The sequence below is a fragment of the Manis pentadactyla genome, chromosome 9 (genome assembly GCF_030020395.1).
Source record: "Manis pentadactyla isolate mManPen7 chromosome 9, mManPen7.hap1, whole genome shotgun sequence".
Classification (NCBI taxonomy): domain Eukaryota; kingdom Metazoa; phylum Chordata; class Mammalia; order Pholidota; family Manidae; genus Manis; species Manis pentadactyla.
This window is the reverse complement of record NC_080027.1, coordinates 47,419,600-47,434,213: the sequence shown is the minus strand read 5'-3', so window position 1 is coordinate 47,434,213 and position 14,614 is coordinate 47,419,600. Positions and strand designations below refer to the sequence as shown.

Below are 14,614 nucleotides of genomic sequence, written 5' to 3'. Positions count from 1 at the left end.
AGCAGTTCGCAGTACATTTTCATGTTGAATGCAGGAGCCATTTCCTTCTGCCATCAGTGCTAACAGGCCACCCGTTCCAATTAATGTAATAATAGAGAAGCATTTCTAAGTCATAGAGTATCTCATTTCAATAGAGATGTAATGAAATCTTTTTGTAATCTGAAAAAATTTAGCTAAAATGAGAAGAGACTCTTAAAAATGGAAGTTAAATCTGAGAAGAATTCAAGAGTAGAGATACAGATGAAACAAAACAGTAAGTAGAGGGACCAAACTAGAGATATTATTAGAAGCACAGAAGAAAAGGAGGCACACTTGTCTCTTTAAAAACGAATGAGGAAGTGTCATTTCTCAGAAATGAGCTCTTGAACCCCAGACAGCTGTGAGCAATTTGTCAATTGCTCTGAAGTGTGGCAGAGTCAACCCCTGGGTCTCAGCCGTGTGAATTGGGTACTGGTTTCCATGAGGCTGAACACACAAGAGGACACTTCTGCCTCAAGGATGTCCTGGCTGTCATTGCAGTCCACCCACTATCAAAACAGTAGAATAGTAGCTCTTACAAATGAAATGAATTAGACTGATAGGCACCCTGGGTGCCTGGAAAAATTACCAAATAAATAAAGTGCCTGCACGGCATGGTGGAAAAATCACAGCCATTTGCCATGGCTCTGAATCCTGGCTCCACAATTTAACTTGGCACCTTAGGCAACTCATTTAATTTCTATGAACCTCAGTTTCTTCTTCTAGGAAACAAAAGTAACACACATAGGATTTAGATGCTTCTTAAAGTTTCTGGATCATAACGGGTCCTTAATGTATATTAGTATCTCTCTGCAAATGTAAATGATAGCAACAAATACACTGATAAAACTTAGGAAGGGGATAGTTTTGCATTCACTCTTACAGTATTTGTGATTTGATAGGCGAGCAATACCTAGAAACTTTCCTGACTCTGATTGCTCCCCATGTTTCCTTCAATGCCAATCAGACAAGAACCTGGGGCTGACAGAACCTTTGGCATCTGTGTGGCCTCTGGGTTACCGTCTTCCTCACTACCAATCAGGAGCAGTCCCTAGACCTTGTCTTCTGCTTTGGTTCCTTTTCTTAAATTTTTCTGACTTAGGATCCTGGTTTCAGGCCTCACTCTCATCCTCAGTGACAAGGGATCTATTGTCCCATTTTTCCTTTTTCTCTGAAGGCCTGATTATTCCATGGACCCATGGAAGGATAGTCCAAATGATTTATAATCAAGTACTGATAGCAGCCTGGAATCTCTCCTGAACTCCAAACTTTTGGCAGAAACCCCAGGAGAAGAGTGTGGCCTCAATAACAGAGAGGCTAGCCATACTCTCAGAAGGCCAGGCTTGACCTGAACCCTACATCTGGCACCAGTTCTGTTGTCCCATGGCTCATTCTAGTCCTGCCCCTCCCTGCCTATGCAATGAATAGCCAATCATAAATGAAGCACCAGAATACACAGCTTGCAGCTGATAATAGTTCTTGTCCGTTTGTGACTTGGGATTCTCTAAAATCCTATTTCTCTCCTGTAGTTCCCTGGTTAGGGACTCCAGCTCACTGACTGCCTTGCTAGTCTCTGTGGGACTCTTCCCTAACCCCACAGCTGTGTCTGACTGTCCTGACTAAGTCACTGACTGCTTCTGGATGCTTTTGTAATTGTGCCAGCTTCTCATTAGCAAGCTGTGAATTCTGATTCATTGTCTTTAAGTCTTCCAATGGATCCTTTAATGCATTAACCTCATTTTCTACATTCCTCCTCTTCTCATTTTCCTGTTCTGCTTTTCTTTGGTACTCATTAATTCTATGTTGTAGCAACATTTTCTCCTTTTTAACCTGAGACACTTTAGATTCTAGATTTCTCCTTTGATTTGCCTCTTCAACCAATTCTTTCATTATCTTGTCTAGTTTTATGTTTGAAGTTCTGCACTTCTGCTCCATTTCATCTTTTAATTGCATTTCATTATACAGCTGTTCTTCCAGCTTATAAAAGGTTTTTTGCAAATTTTCCTGCAAGCTTTTATCTACATTGGAGCTCTTTCTATTATCATTAGGATTAACTGAAGACAAGTATCTACGATTGCTGTAATATGTAAATCCTACAAAAGGTAGCTGATTGTCAACAAAACTTTAGGTATAGGGAATACTTTTTCAGCTCCTTTAACATCTTCTAAATCATCAAAGTTCTTGTATCAATGTCACTGCTTAAGTGTGGTACAACTGGTGCTACAGTGTCTCACAGTGTTTCCCAAGCCCACAGATCATTTTTGAAGAAGAGATGTCATTTGATTTCTTCTACACCATTTCTCCCTAATCTCTCCTCTCTGTCAGTAAGGAAGGCACAAATAAGATTTTTTGCTTCTTCTGATATGTCATTATCATCATGGAAGGTAAGTGAATTTTTATGGTTCATAGTCTTACTATAAGTTCCAACCAGAGAACCTGCATAAAAAGGTGTAGAACCTACAAGCATTTCATATAAAAATACTCCAATGGCCCACCAGTCATTCTCATCCATAATAACTATCACCACCTGGGGATTTTAATACTTCAGGGGAAATATAATCGGGTGTTCCAATTGATGTATCACATCGTACCATACCTTCTTTACTCATCTTCACACAAGTACTAAAATCTGCTAACTTCAAATGTCCAGATTTATCAAGCAGCATGTTATCAGGCTTCACATCCCTATGAATGAAACCCATGGAATGAATTGCATCTAATGCAAGAACTACTTCCACAGTATAGAACCGTGCCCATTTTTCAGGCACATCATAATTGTTCATTAAGTTCACAAGATCTCCACCAGGCATGTACTCCATCACCATGTAGAGGTAATGATCATCTTGGAATGCATAAAACAGCTGAATGACCCAAGGACTGTTAGCAAAAGCCATGATGTCCCTTTCTTCCCAGAAAAAAAGCACAATCAGATCTCTTAATCATTTCAAGTTTGCTGAGAAGCTTCATAGCATATATCTGCCTGGTGGATTTATGCCTTACCAATTGAACTTCTTCAAATGCACCTCTACCAATCACCTTCACTGCTTCATAATCTTCAACATTCATACATAAATCTCTAATTTTATTTATTGTGCCTTTATATCTACTTAAAAAGTTTTCAATATTTTTGTTTTTTCTAAAGGCAGGAAAATCCAAATCATATACCAGAGCATCAAATCCATCCAGCAAACAATCTGAATTCACTTCCGAATTGGGATCCTGCAACAGGTGGTCGATTTTCTCAAACTGACTCTCAAAACTGTCTCCAGTTGACATGATGCTGTTACTGTGCCAGTACCCTTGTCCCAGCACCAGCAGCAGAAAGCAATTTATTTATTTATTTATTCATATTTTGGTATCATTAATCTACAATTACATGAAGAACATTATGCTTACTAGGCTCCCCCTTTCACCAAGTCACCGCCACATACCCCTTCACAGTCACTATCCATCTGCGTAGTAAGATGCTGTAAAATCACTACTTGTCTTCTCTGTGTTGCACAGCCCTCCCTGTGCCCCCCATGCACTATACATGCTAATTGTAGTGCCCTCTTTCTTTTTCCCCACCCTTATCCCTCCCTTCCCACCCATCCTCCCCAGTCTCTTTTCCTTTGGTAACTGTTAGTCCATTCTTGGGTTCTGTGATTCTGCTGCTGTTTTGTTCCTTCAGTTTTCCTTTGTTCTTATACTCCACATATGAGTGAAATCATTTGATACTTGTCTTTCTCCAACTGGCTTATTTCACTAAGCATAATACCCTCTAGCTCCATCCATGTTGTTGCGAATGGTAGGATCTGTTTTTTTCTTATGGCTGAGTAATATGTGTATATGTACCACATCTTCTTTATCCATTCATCTACTGATGTACATAGAAAGCAATTTAAACCAACGTCCTCTGGCAGTGGGTTCCCAGCGAGTGGAAACCTCAGGGTCACAGGTGTGCCTGGCTCCCTTCCTCCCCGAAGTGAGGGGATATCCACTCTCCAGACCCAGGGCCACGGCTCAATAGTCACTCTCTATTTGTTACATCACTGTGGAGGCTGCGGCCACGGTGTTTGGTGGGGCAGTGCAAGGTCGTTGCCCAACGTGGGCTTAGGAGAGGGAAGGCTGGAGAACCAACAGTGAGGAAGACTAGAGTTGGGCCAGTGACTGCTGATTCAGGAGCTTCTGGGAGGGCCTGTGGCCCAGGCTTCGGAAAGGGGCCGTCGCTGAGCCCTAGCTTTTTCTTTTTGGGTAATGAAAATTTTATTTCTGAAAGTGTGGTCACTTTTTTTTTCTGCTATCATTAATATACAAATTCATGAACATTATGGTTACTAGACTCCCCCTATTACATCCCCACCTCATACCCCATTACATTCACTGTCCATCAGTGTAGTAAGATGTTATAGAATCACTACTTGTCTTCTCTGTGTTATACTGCCTTTCCTGTGTCCTCCCCCACCTACATTACGTGTGCTAATCTTAATGCTGCTTTACCCCCTTATCCCTCCCTTCCCATCCATCCTCTCCAGTCCCTTTCCCTTTGGTAACTGTTAGTCCATTCTTGGGTTCTGTGAGTCTGCTGCTGTTTTCTTCCTTCAGTTTTTGCTTTGTTCTTATACTCCACAGATGAGTGAAATTGTTTGATACTTGTCTTTCACTGCCTGGCTTATTTCACTGAGTATAATACCCTCTAGCTCCATCCATGTTGTTGTAAATGGTAGGATTTTTTGTCTTCTTATGGCTGAGTAATATTCCATTGTGTGTATGTGCCACATCTTCTTTATCCATTCATCTACTGATGGACACTTAGGTTGCTTCCATTTCTTGGCTATTGTAAATAGTGCTGCGATAAACATAGGGGTGCATCTGTCTTTTTCAAACTGGGCTCCTGCATTATTAGGGTAAATTCCTAAGAGTGGAATTCCTGGGTCAAATGGTATTTCTATTTTGAGTTTTTTGAGGAACCTCCATACTGTTTTCCACAAAGGTTAAACTATTTTACATTCCCACAAGCAGTGTAGGAGGGTTCCCCTTTCTCCACATCCTCACCAACATTTGTCTTTTGGATGTAGCCCATCCTAACCAGTGCAAGGTGATATCTCATTGTGGTTTTAATTTGCATTTCTCTGATGATTAGGGTTGTGGAGCATCTTTTCATGTACCTGTTGGCCATCTGAGTTTCTTCTTTGGAGAAGTGTCTGTTCAGCTCCTATGCCCATTTTTTAATTGGCTTATTTGCTTTTTGTTTGTTGAGGTGCTTGAGCTCTATATAATTTGGATGTCAACCACTTATCAGATATCTCATTTATGAATATATTCTCCCATAGTGTAGGATATGTTTTTGTTCTACTGATGGTGTCCTTTGCTGTACAGAAGCTTTTTTTAGTTTGGTATAGTCCCACTTGTTCATTTCTGCTTTTGTTTCCCTTGCAGCTTTATTGATATATAATTGACATGTTATGCAAGTTTAAGGTATATGTGTTGATTTGATACATTTACATATTACAAAATGACTATCACCATAACAATAGCTAACACCTCCATTCAACTTGATCTTTAAGCTTTAATACTACTAACCAAGAGTCCAGAAAAGACAAGTAATATTTTAGTGCACTGATCAGAATGTACCTCAGGCGCTGTAGTCAATTCTGAGAGCAACACTATTTGTCTCTGATGAATTCTTCAGGTGCCAGTTCATTCGGTTGTTGGGGTGGGCCCAGAAACATGTGAGTATCAAGGCATATTCCTTTCCTGGTAAGTAGGATGCATGTTTTGGTAGCACTGGACAGCACAGGGAAGCCTAAAGGCATTAAAATTGGGAATGGGGGGACTAGGTTAGCAAAGAGCCCTGAAAAAGAGATGGGAAAGGGTTTTCAGGATTAGCCTTGTAAGCTGCTGAGAGTAGAAAGGATTTGTTCATGGTTAGGAAATGCTACATTCAGTAGTTTCAGAATAAAATAAGGAAATAATTACCAGGAGTTTGTGGCACATCAATCATTGGAGTGATATCTAAAATTGATTTAAGTTTATAGGTGAATTGCCTTGTTTCATTCAAAAGCATATTTGATGGGTTTTGGTGGTTGTTTTTGTTTTGCTATTGTTAACCCTTCAGCAAATAAGAACTACGTCCTCATAGATTGCTGTACAAAGTTAATCAGTATTTCAATTAAAAAGTAGAAAAAATACTGATAAAGAATAAAATTATCACACTTTATAGATTAAGATGTCTTCCTTCCTAGGGTATGCACGTTGTTTCAACTCAGGGATTAGGGAGAATCTCAACCAGGATTAGGAGGAAAATGGATGCCCTTGTGAAAATAGGAGAGGGATCCAATATCAGATTCAGCATATAAAAAGCCTTGCAATTGAAAAGATAATCAAATGGAGTGAGGGTAGAAGAATAAATAACATAGCTACCATTTGATGTGCATTTTCTCTGTGGAGGGAAGGACAAATACATCCATTGTACATAGCGTCACATAGGGTGGATATTATTCTAAGATAATGGAATCGGAATCAAGAAAAGTTAATATTTGCCATGTTCACAGAACTGGAAAATGACAGGAGTAGATAGGAATCTTCTTTGTGTTTTCCACTAATGCCAATGAATATTTTGTCTCACTGTACTCCCTGGAAATGGCTCTAGTTGTGTCAGGTGTCAGGGATAACCAGAAATGTGTTCTGCAGTAGAATGAGAAGCTTAACTGTGCCTGAACTAGAGGAGGGGATACACAGTATTGACTAAAGCAATAATGAGTGGACCATTCCAGATTTGAGGGAAAACAAAATCTCTGATTCAAAAAGACATATGCACCCCTCTGTTTAATGCAGCACTGTTATGCTCAGTGAAATAAGCTAGGCAGAGAAAGACAAGTGCCAAATGATTTCCCTCATTTGTCGAGTAAAACAACAAAGCAAAACTGAAGGAACAAAATAGCAGCAGACTCAGAGATTCCAAGAAGGGACTAGTGGTAACCAAAAGGGACAGATGTGGGAGGGCAGGTGGGGAGGAAGGGAGAAAGGGATTGAGGGGTATTATGCTTAGTACACATGGTGTGGGGGATCACAGGGAAAATAGTGTAGCACAGAGGAGGCAAATAGTGAATCTGTGGCATCTTACTACATTGATGGACAGTGACTGCATGGGGTATGGGTGGGTACTTGATAATATGGGTAAATGTAGTAAGCACAGTTTTTCATGTGAAACCTTCATAAGAGTATATATCAATAATACCTTAATAAAAAAAATTTTTTAATGCTACATTTCCATACATAGTTAATTCCATTTTTCTTGACAGATGGAAAGGCATTTCAAGGTACACCAGGAGCCACTCAATTCGGTTTTTTGTTTTTTCCAGGGACCAGAGTAAGCCCAGCAGGAGCACCTGCAGGGGAGGCCATTGCCAGGGCTGGCTGCTGGGGTTTTCAGTGGGGGTAGAGTCAGCTGCCAACTGCCTGGAAGTGGGTAATGTCAGAAGGAGGTTAAGCCTTGTCTTAGTACTGGTAGCCAAAGCCAGGAACATTCTACCTCTGATACTCGACATACCACACATCCAATCCAGCAGCAAATCCTTTTGGTTGTATTTTTAAAATATATTCAGAATTTCATTACTATTTCCTGCTTCTACCATTATAACCTGGTCTAAGCCACAATCAACTCTTTCCCAGGAAATTCAGACAGATTCTTAACTACTCTCCCTTCTTCTAATTATATCTCCCCAACCCCAACCTCTTCTCCATATGCCAATCCAAGTTATCCTTTTAAAACATGTCAGATGATGCAACTTCCCTTTCTAAAACCCTTCGTTATTGTTTCAGATTAAAACCAAATTCTGGACCATGGCTTAGGAGGCCTTATATCCTATGTTCCTCTCACGTTCACTACTGCTATGACCTTACCTCTTACCAGTCTTGTTTCACTCACTCTGTTCCAGCCTTCACACTAGCATTTCCCTCTACTAGGATATTCTTCTCACCAGACACGAGCATGAATCTCTCTCTAAATTCCTTCTAATCTCTGATCAAGTGTCACCGTATTTGAGAACCTTCCCAGATTACACTACATGAAATAGAAACCACCAGTATTCCTTATCTGTCTTTTGCTGATTTATTTTATTTTTCTTCATATCTATATATCTACATAGATACATATTTACATTTTGTCTCCATCACCACAACTAGTCCCAGAAAATAATTCCCATTAAGACAGGGACTTCGTTTTATTTAGTGGTGTATTCCCAGCAGCTAGAACAGAGTCAGGCACATAACAGACATTCAATCAATATTTGTTAAATGAATGAATGAAAGTCACATTTGGCATTTTAATCAGAGAGAAAGGACAGAATTATAACCAAAGACAATGCTAAGGATCAGAACCAGGGGGACACAGCAACAGGAGGAGGACTAGGGGCTGGAGCAGAATTGAGTTCTGAGCCTGAAGTTTACTTTTATCATCCACTAGATATTTGAAAAGGGGCATGTTGATTTGAAGCCTGAGTGAGAACCAGGGAGCTGGTGGTTTGAGGATTCCACTTCATTCCCCTTGGGGAAATCAAAACATTTCTTGGCCTCCAGGACCTGTCCCATTCTCTGGAATTATTCAAACTCCTAGGGAAACAATCTTGTGTTGCCTTTATCACTGTGTTTCGAGTGTCTGGACCTGGTACCAGGCACAGAACAGGTGCTTGATAAATGATTTGTGAAATGACTGAACTCTGAGTGTGTCAGGAATTCCCTTTGCAAACTCCCAGGTGAGATATGTCCTGGGTCTGGGGATGGGCTGAGGCTCTCTGATTCTCCACCCCCACTGTACTCTCTCCCCTCTCTTCAGAGTCCTTGTCAACCTTCTCAGCTAATATTATACCTTGAAAGACAAGACAGAACCAAATCAGGGCTGAGATGCCTGTTCTGTTGTCCCAATAAATATTGCAGTGTGGTCTTCAAGCAGGGTGTCCTTCCTTGGAACAGGATCTCTTCTTGGATAGCCTTTGGTTAAAAATAAAGCCACCATCCCTCTTTGCCTGCAGCACTTATTGCAATTCTGGTATACTTGAATGTAATTTTTATGGACACAATTCTTATTTGTCTTATCATTGTCCTTCATTTCAGTTTAATACATACAAAACTTAGTATTTTTCCTCCTCAGTGATTACTGCACACAGGGCAGTTTTTGGTTGCAAGCTCCTTTCTTCTTTGATTTTCCTCTGGGTACGGGGGCTGATCAGACAGCTCCCTCTACTGTCTCCTCGGCATCTTCATGTGCCTCTTCCTTTTCTTTGCTAGTATACTTTGTGTTCTTTTTAATCAGATTTTCCAATATTTTAAAGCCAACTTTCCATTTAAAGTTTCACAGTACAGAACTACAATCTTCTTTTATCTTTAGAATATCTACTATTTTCAAATATAATACCACCTTTTCACTTTCTTTCAATTTTTACATCAACAATGAATTCCTCCTTATTGGTTAGAACTAGGCCCTTTATTAGTCAAGGTTCTCCAAGGAAACAGAAATAATAGTATATGTGTAAGTATCTGTGTGTGTGTGTGTGAAAAATGCACATATATATCCTGATTATTCCTTTAGATATATAGATGGATGTGTGTGTGTGTGTGTGTGCATGAAAGGGACAAGGTAATGGGAGTTACTATCTCTAGAGAGAGACAGAGACAGAGACACATAGAGATTGATTTTTAAGGGATTGGCTCACATGGTTATGGAAACTGAAAAGTCCCAAAGATGTCCAGTCAACAAGCTGGAGACCTAGGAGAGCTGATGGTGTGATTCCAGTCCAAAAGCCAACATCCTGGGATCCAACAGTAGCTGATATTCCAGTCTGAATGTGAAGGTAGGAAAAGACCAACATCCCAGTTCATGTAGTCAGGCAAGAGGAATTCCCTCTTACTCAGAGTGGGGGTTGGGGTCAGCCTTTTTGGTCTATTCAGGCCATCAACTGATTGGATAAAGCCCACCCATGTTAGTGAGGGCAACCTGCTTTACTTGGTCTACTGATTCAATGTAAATTTTATGCAAAAACAGCCTCACATATAGACCCAGAATAATGTTTGACCAAATATCTGGACATCTTGTGGCCTGCTCAAGTTGACATATAAAATTAATCATAGGCCCTCAGTTGCCAGGTCCCCTAGTTCTTTCTCTACTTTTCGAAAATAAAACTTTAGGGATATACCAAGGTCCTTCTAGGCGCTGCTTCCAACCAGAGGTTTCCTCTAGATATCTAGTTAATTTTTATTCCTTTTCATGACAATAACTTGTCTCTGGCAGGTTTATGTTCTGCATGACCTGTTTATCACTCAGTCATTTACTCCACAAGAAACATTTTTCTATTGCTCACTTACTATGCAGCAGGCACTGTGCCTGGAATCATCGACTCCTTTTATCTTGCCCAGTGGTCTATAAGTATCCATGATTATTTCACTTCAGTTCGTCTCTCCTGCTGGCTTTGCCCACATGCTCTGAGGAAAGGGCCCACTCTCAGTCCTGTGTTTTCTTACATATCTTCTTCATACATAAGCAGCATTTTTTCACTTCCTGTTAGATCATTTATCATTTTGCATATCTATTATGACTTATTTCACAGGCAAAGCTAATGGCTGACTCACAGAAAGATAAACACTGGTAGGAAAAGAAGTCACAATCTGGCAATAGATTCATCCACCTGGACAGAACAGAGAGACCCTGAGTGACCCTCTTAGCTAACAGTGGTTGTCAAGTCATGTCCACAAATCAATGTCTGAGAAATCTTGAATTTTGGGTAAAAAAACAGTACCAAAGAGCTGATGAACCAATGGGAGATGGAGCATAGTAATGGAAATTCCACAGTGGTCAGAGACCTGAGGGACTGGGAGAGAGGCTGCTGACACCCAAGGTATGCATGCTTAGTCAGATGGATTAAAGTTCATGGACAAGACCACATTTTCTGGAAAGACAGCTGACAAGAACAAGGCCTGATCTTGGTGTTTCAGAGCACATACTTTGAAACCAGAGTGTCTGGTTTTGGTCCCACTTTGGAGCAGAAAAAACTTGGGCAAAGTATTTAATAGTTCTTACTCTGATCTTTCCAACTGTAAAGTGGAAAAACTAATAGGACTATTGTGAAGTTTAAATGAACATATGTAAATTAGAATACATAGTATAGTTGTTATTTTATAGGTTGAATAGAAATTAATGTAGCTGACTGCTTATAGTAAGTAAATGGGGGTGAGAATTGTTTTCAAGTCTGAAAATTTAGTAAAGAACATACCTATCAGAATAGCAGATTGAATGATTATAACACAGTAGTAAATGTGGGAGTCAAAAGGTAACCCTGGTACACTTGGCACAGGCCTGGGAGGCCTGTTGTGCTGTGAGCATGGCCTTTGAGAGGACCCCAACATGAGGAGCAGTTGTCTGAGAATCTCAGGTGGGGAGGAAACTGCCTTAGAGACTTATGCAGAGCAATCCTGAGACTGTACTTAATCTCTTTCCCTACATAATTATTTGGTCATCTTCATTATAAAATACATCATATACAAAATATTTTATAACATAACTATAGACTAAATAATAATAATGAAACATAAACCTATGTAGCCACCAACCAACAAAAGATATAGAACTTTTGAAGCCCACCCATGTATTCTCTTCCCTAATCATGATGCTTTCCATCCCCCACTTAAGTTACCAGCAGTCTGGAATTTTTTTTTTCTTCCATGTGTCCCTAAAAAACACTGTTGTTTTCAGGGTTTTCAATTTTATGTGTATAAAGTCAAATGCTTACACTCTTCTTTAATTTGCATGGTTTTCTCAGCACTGTAGCTGAGATTTATCCATGATGATGCATGCACCTTTCGTTTTCACTGTGACTCGAAGCTGTTAATAAAAGTTTTAAAAAAGACATAGGCACCCCTATGTTTATTGCAGCACTATTTACAGTAGCCAAGAAATGGAAGCAACCTAAGTGTCCATCAGTAGATGAATGGATAAAGAAGATGTGGTACATATACACAATGGAATATTACTCAGCCATTAGAAGAAAACAAATCCTACCATTTGCAACAACATGGATGGAGCTAGAGGATATTATACTCAGTGAAATAAGCCAAGCAGAAAAGACAAGTATCAAACAATTTCACTCATCTGTGGAGTATAAGAACAAAGCAAAAACTGAAGGAAGAAAACAGCAGCAGACTCACAGAACCCAAGAATGGACTAACAGTTACCAAAGGGAAAGGGACTGGGGAGGATGGGCAGGACGGGAGGAATAAGGGGGTAAAAAGGGCATTATGATTAGCACACATAATGTAGTGGGGGGGGTGGGCACGGGGAAGGCAGTATAGCACAGAGAAGACAAGTAGTGATTCTATAGGATCTTAGTATGCTGATGGACAGTGACTGTAATGGCGTACGTGGTGGGAACTTGATAATGGGGGGAATCTAGTAACCACAATGTTGTTCATGTAACTGTATATTAATGACATCAAAATTTTTAAAAAAAGGAAGAAAAACTTTCAATACTCCGTGAAAGTCTAAAAAATTTTAAACTGTACATACTTAAGGACATAGCTTTAAAATATATAAGCAAAATTTATTGAAACTACAAAGGAAATTGACAAGTCCACTATCACCAAGGAGATTTTCATCTAACTCTATTAAAACAATAGATAAAGCAGAGAAAAAAAATCAGTAGTAATAGGATAGGCAGAAACAAACACACAGTTGTATAAGCAGAAGGTGGAATTGATGAGCAGTGAAGTGAATTATAACAATGATATGATTTAGAGTAATATAAAAAATGAGCATTCCAGAACATCCTTTTCATCTGTGCCTTCTGCTAGACTGGGAACAGAGCCTTAAGGAGAATTATAACATTTAAAAAACTTCTCTCATGCCACCTTGCCTTTTCGTAACTCTTTCTGCTAAGGAGGAGCATTGTTTTGAATACTTGGATCCACACCACTAACTGGGCTACATTTAATAGTGATAAACAGTCACTACATTAAAAGATTACCCATGTTTTCTTTCTCTCTCCTTTCTTTTCAACTTCTTTAGCAAAATGGTAAGAGGCCTAGGCCTACTGTGTTCTGACGTGTGGACAATTCTGTGTGAGCCTTTGGGCTTCTAAGGCACTACAGGCCCTTAAACTGCGTTCTCCTGAACATTTCATAAGAATCCTCAGCATTAGGGCCTAGGGCCCAAGCCCAGGAAAACAAACCAATTTTCTTTCCCATTTTTCATTATTCCTTGTAGGCTGATTTTTTATGGGGATATGCAGCTACTGTGAGGCATGCAATTCAGTTAGTCATAGGTGTCCTAAAAATAGGAACAACTGTAGCTCACCAAATGCCACCGCTTTTTGTTTTTTGACAAGGACACATTCCTTATTCTGAGCTTTCTCCCCCAGAATCTGTCTTCCCCTCCATGGGAATCATGATTGTATATCCTCAGTTGCTGTTTGTCCTGCATCTTTAATCCTCTAGGCACGGTTCTCACCCTCTGGACTCCTGATTAGGCTTTAATTCTTCGTCAGGTCTTTAGAATCCTCTCCTTTCAGATTTACTATTTGCAGTATTTCCTCTATTATCTCTGGGAATTCCTCCTCCTCTTAAGCAAAAAAGTAGGAAGTAGAGGAAGTCCTCTTAAATCACTTTACATCCCATGAAACAGAATGACCATCTGCTATAAATAAGTATGTATCTCTCACTGGCTTCTAATGAGGAAACGACTTAATTGGTACTGTGTGTGTGCGACCCAGTTATAAGGATAATGTGTTTGTCATTTGAACAAGATGGTTAAACTTAGCCTGCAATATAATGCTATATGGGTGTAGATGGGAGCTGGGTCAAAGTCTCACCTGAAAGTCATTCCTGGTAGCAGTCACATGAGGAGCAAACCCATTTTTTACACTAAGAACTGGAATTGGAAAAACGAACAACAGATATGCAAAAGACTCATAGGCAACACATACGCAAACGTCTCTCTTTTAGACTGCTCTGAAAAATGACAGGATTTTTATGGAGTTCATCACAGAGGGGTGAGAATGAGGCAGTCAAAACTGAGACACAAATACTGGCCAGAAACTAGGAAGGAAGGTACATAGATAAGATTTCAATGAATTAGGGCCAAATATAGAAATCTCAACAAACTAGATAGGCTGGGGCTGGGTCCCTAGATTTTGTTAACTGTTTTGACATTCCATCTACTAATTACATTCCTGTGCTTTTCTTTCATATTTAACAAAGTTAGGGGAGTTGCAGTCTGTCTGAGACCTGTTAAGAGCAAAGACCTGGAGATCTCTGGGCCCAGAGGGGCTGGCTCCGTTGAAGGTGGATTGAGAGACTTCCCAGAATGAAACTCAGGGCAAAGGCTCAACACTATTTTTAAGCAGTCCATCCACTCCTAGCAATTCTTCCAGAGATAAACCATATGAAGGCTAACTTTTGCTCCATTCAATGAGGTTAAATTATTTAAAACTTTGTTCCAGCAAGAAGAAAAGCATACCATACATGTCTCACATGAACTGACTGTGACATTACCCCTGAGGTCTGTGGTAAAACCAAAGACCTTGAGTTCTTGAGCTCCAGACCTGTGACCTGCCTCATCCTTCCACTCTCT

At 39.9% G+C, this 14,614-nt stretch overlaps 1 pseudogene; it reads right to left on the bottom strand.

The window, feature by feature from the left end:
• Positions 1-1,406: 1,406 nt before the first annotated feature.
• On the bottom strand, positions 1,407-3,294 carry LOC118914847 (rho-associated protein kinase 1-like; annotated as a pseudogene).
• Between the last annotated feature and the right edge of the window lie 11,320 nt (positions 3,295-14,614).